The 5,275-nt window shown below is 37.7% G+C and overlaps 1 long non-coding RNA gene across 1 annotated transcript; it reads left to right on the forward strand.

Moving 5' to 3' along the window:
* The first annotated feature begins 604 nt into the window (after positions 1-604).
* Positions 605-2,037, forward strand: LOC142550829 (uncharacterized). The gene is made up of 3 exons (XR_012821416.1): positions 605-738; positions 1,238-1,296; positions 1,978-2,037. It is a non-coding gene; the product is annotated as an uncharacterized LOC142550829 (long non-coding RNA).
* The last annotated feature ends 3,238 nt before the right edge of the window (positions 2,038-5,275 follow it).

Consider the following 5,275-nt stretch of genomic DNA (forward strand, 5'->3'; position numbering starts at 1 on the left):
TCCATTTTCGTATCCTCTCGGTACGAACTTGGGAAAAATCCTCGATAGAACTCAATTTTGAAGATCTTCCACGTAATCACCGTGCCACACCGTTCCAAGGCTTCTTTGGATGCAATCCACCAACTCCTGACTACTTCCTGTAATTGGTGCCCAATCAGCTTGACTCTGCGTTCATCTGGGTACCCAAGTGAATCAAACAGTATCTCTATGTCGTCTAACAAATTCTCACAATCAACAATCGTCTCAGTACCCTTCAGAATCGGCGGTTGAAACGACTGAAACCTCGTCATCATTGTTTCCATCAAAGTTTCTGTAAGGCCCGAGATAATAAAGATGATATTATTTTAATCCGAGAGTATGTAATTGGAAACTTTTGGAGTGTTGAATTATATTCCAAGATGTTTGCAATTATTAGGATTGAAATGGAATTATTTAGGATTGAATTGAATTAAAAAGATTGAGCGGGGGCCAATTTGCAATTAGTGAAAAGTTGAGGGACTAAAGTGCAAATATGAAAATTTAAGTGGGACACTTGTCTTGGTCACCTCTTGAACGTGGCATTCCCTTCCAATTTTCATTTTTTTTAATGGATGCCTAGCTTGGAAGGGTGAAAACGTGAGTTTCCATGGGTTCCTTCAAGGATTTTGATCTTCAAAAATTCATATCTCAACATCCAACCATCAACTTATTAATCCAAGTATAGATTCTTGATCCTTACCTTAAGAGCTTCAAGGGGAGGTAATTTTCATCCATTTCCAGCATGTTTCAAAATTTAGATGTTGGAGGATTTGTGATTTAATTGTTGATATGTGTTCTTGAGTATATAGAGATTATAGAACCGTAATCGGATCGAAGAACGGACATCATATGAATTGGTTTGAAAAATCCAGCATGTTGTTCGAACCTAGTAGGTGCAGATTTTATTATGTTGTGGTTGATATTGTGAGGTTTTTAGTCGTTGGTATCAGATTAATGATGTTTGAGTTGCCGGGTATATCGAATTTGCGCCGTTATGCCGCCGGAATTGATATAGATTGAGTTTTGAGCAAACCAAGTCTTACTTTGAATTATTGGATTTAGATGGATCAGATTCAGTATTGATTTAGATTGATCAGATATGATAGTGATTGAGATTACATTGATATTGACCAGATTGTGTATTGAGTTGAGTATTAATCAGAACAGATTGTGTATTGAGTTATTCACTGATATAGTGTATTCGATATTGTCATTTCAGATTTGATATGGACAGATTTGAATACAGGTCATCGTCTTCGTCAGACCGGGACGACAAAGGTATAATTCATGTGATATTCGTGAAGACACGACTCAAATAAGATCCTATTTGAGTTTCCCAACAAAATCACATACTAGATTATTGTTATATTCTGATATGAATATGTTTTGTTTATGTGTTGATATGCTATGCTTTAATTACAGATTGTTATTTATTGCATTTAAGATAGGGAGTCTTGACAGATCAGTCAAACTTCTAGATGTTCGGCTATATCACAGCGTAGGGGAAGATCAGTCTCCTATTGTAGATGTGGATATAGATCAGGCCGAAGTCTAGGAATAAGACGTACCGTCACCCCGATTGGGAGGGTAGGTGATAGATCGTCTTATTCATACCGAGATTCCTAGAGTTATAGTTGAGTCGAGTCAAGACATGATTTGACTAGAACTGCATGCGTTTATGGATGTGGTTTCATAGACTATGAAACCCATCTTTATTACTTTCAGTCATGATAGTATATGTTTATGATTTGATTAAACTGCATGTTTATCTGAATTGAGTTGCATGCTTATTTTGATTTGATTTTATAGATTATGAAATCTATTACTTTTAAATATGTCCATGATAGCATGTTTATAATTTAGATTGTTTATATGCATGCTTACCATGTTTTATACTGGGATTTATTTTCACCAGAGTATCCGGCTGTTGTCTTGTTTTGTATGTGTGCATGACAACAGGTGGGACAAGATCGGGGTCGAGAAGATGATGAGAGAAGACGAGTTTAGCGTGGTGATTCCCGACATGGATAGATTTGGTTTTATTACTTGAACTTTAGTAGGTTGAACCTTAGATTAATTGAAAAGACTGTTGTACATTATTGTACCTTTGTACTGAAATGTAGTTTTATACAGATATGTATATTATGTAGATGCCATTACCTTCCGCACTTTATTTTAAAAAGAAAAATTTTTAGACCCTGTTTATCTTAATTGATAATTAAATCCCAAAGATGATTAAGAAGAATATCAGCGTCCGGGTCCCCACAGTTTCTGACACATCTATCTGATTACTCGAAGTACTACCCGATTCTCGAATTCTTCTCGGAGGTATATCTGATAATCACAAGAGTTAGCAATCACATGAGACAAATCCGTCTCAATTCCTTTCCGATCAGCTTACCTCTGATCAAGAATTGGTTCTGACTCATTTCCAAATAATACACATTATCAAATCAACTCAGATATTCAGGTAACATGTAGTTTCAAAAGAAATAAAACATAATATCATGTTAGCATACACAATGTAATTCAACATTATAATAAATTACATGCTAGCAATCACATGCAAGGAAAGAAAACTCAATCTATCCCGCTCACTAACTTCTATCTCAATCTCAAGAACCTACCGTTCTGGAACTATTGCTCTGATACCACCTGTTGTGGGGACCCGGACGCTAATTCAATTCTTAATCATCATTAGGATCAATTTATTAATTCAAGTAATTTGGGTCATAAAAAAAATTTCTTTAATTGCGGAACATAATGGAATCTAACTAATATACAGATTCGTATAAATAAAGTACAAGTCCTGTACAATCTACATTCAATAAAAACTAAGGTTTAACAACTAATTATCAAGTGTTCAACCCTATCTTTAATCCAAGTCCGTAGTCTCCACTCTAATCATGATCTCTCTCTCTTCTTGTCTTGACCCTGATCCTGTCTCACCTGTTGTCATGCACACATACAAACAAGACAACAGCCGGATAACTCCGGTGAGAATTATATTCCAAGTATAAATCATGTATACATGCCTTTCATATAACAATATAAAAGCATAAATTAAACATTCATAACATGTATCCAAATCAGAACATGAATCAAATATTCATCACATTTATTATAATCCTAAACATGAATCAATATCAAGAATAAATTATATTCTAAACATATACCATCATCAGGAACATAATTCCATATCAAGAAATGAATCACTCTCCGTGATTCTCAGACTCAGACTCGACTCAGTCCTAATCTAGGGATCCCGATCGAAATAAGTACATACACCCACCTACACTCCCGATTGGGATGGTAGTATGTTCTTATTCACGGACTTTGGCTCTTTCCATATCGAACACCAGTAATAGAAGAAACTCCAATTCTATCCACTCTGATATAGCCAAACGTTCGATGTCTTGACCTAACCGTCACAGACTTTGGCATTTTCACCAATATCCTATCCTGTGACAATGTGCAATGTGCCAGTAACGATTCCATCACTATCCGGCACTACTGTCACAAGATTACTCATTCACAATTAGGCGTATCCGCTTAATGACTCAATACATAAATCAATAAATCAAAGGTATCAACCTCATACAATTGCAAATATCGATGCAATAAAGTAAAGTATGTGATTTTGGGAAACTCAAGTCAATCAGACTTGAGTTGTGCAATCCCACATCAACATAAATTTATACCTTTGTCTTCGCGGTCTGACGAAGTCGAAGTCTCGAAGTCAAATCTGTCCATATCAATTTGAAATACAATATCGCATAGGCACCATATCAATATGCAACTCAATTCAAAATCTATTCTGATCAATACTCAAATCAAACATAATCTGATAATATCGAATCAAGATACAATCTAATCCATATCGACAATATCACGATATAATCGAAGTCACTACTGAATCTGATCAATATCAATCTACTGATATTTCGACGGTATAACAATACAGTCTCAATAACCCCAGCAATATCAACATCACAGATATAATACCACGAGGCATAATCGATATCAATACAACTCATAACCCCAACGATAATAGATTATAATCTCAATTCTGATATCAAATTGGTCTAATCATAATAAATCATCCCTGAAAATTCATAACAATTACATACAGTATCTGTTTTTCGATCCGGTTTCGATTATACAATGTCTGATATCGCAAGAACAACATATATGAATTCTATCCGATTCTGGCAATACCATAATTTCAAGACATATCGAAACGTAGTACAACTTACGTCCAGTTGTAGCTGTCGTTGCTAAGAACTCGGTACTGCGTTCGAATTCAAATTTTGATATACGGATCACACGAGATCACCAATCTATTATACGAGGAGGCTTGAGGGATTTTCAGAGCATTTGGCTCGCTTCTTTGTTGGAATTCTCGAGGAATAAACAAGAATATAAATATTTATATATCTTGCATGCAGATGATACGTGTCTTTCTCAAGATTCGTTCCAATCCTCTCGCGCATATGCGCGCTTTATCATCACGCATATGCGCGAGACCTACGTCTCGGCGCATCATCATCTTGACAGCTCGCGCATATGCTCGACTTCACCCCGCGCATGTGCGCCCAACTCTCTGCCTACCTCGCGCATGTGCGCGGCTCACGTCGCGCATGTGCGCCCAAATCTCTGCCTACCTCGCGCATGTGAGCGGCTCACGTTGCGCATGTGCGCGCAATGTTCTGTTATAGCTCCTTGGATACTGGACACCTCGCGCATATGCACGTCCTCACGCCGCGCATATGCGCGGGGTCTTCTGCCCAATTCGTGTATGGCTCGCGCGAATGGCACACCCTCACACCTACTTTGCGTGTCTTTTCTCGTCTTTTCTAGTCTAATCCTTTACGTCTATAATCACATCAATTATCAACAAATCATTTCATATTACGGTAATCAAATTCTCGGGCTTTACAGCCCATGACACTTTGATATTTCAAAACACCTTTTGAAAACCCTAGTCGTCATCGCCGTCGCCGGAGCTCCATCGCCGGATTCCGGCCAACAAGTTTTTTTTTTTTTTTTGAGGGGGATGTTCAGGGCAGCCCCTCGGGCTGCCCTTGCTGCCCGAAATGGGCAGACCCTCGGGCAGCCCGAGCTGCCCAAAACGGGCAGCAACATGCTGCCCGAAATTTGCCCCAAAAATTCCTTGATTTTGTTGCAAAAATTTCATCTCATGCGGTTAGAAATCGACATCAATATAATATTATGTATATGCTACACAAACAAGTAC

Source organism: Primulina tabacum, chromosome 7, assembly GCF_025594145.1.
Source record: "Primulina tabacum isolate GXHZ01 chromosome 7, ASM2559414v2, whole genome shotgun sequence".
NCBI classification, from domain to species: Eukaryota; Viridiplantae; Streptophyta; class Magnoliopsida; order Lamiales; family Gesneriaceae; genus Primulina; species Primulina tabacum.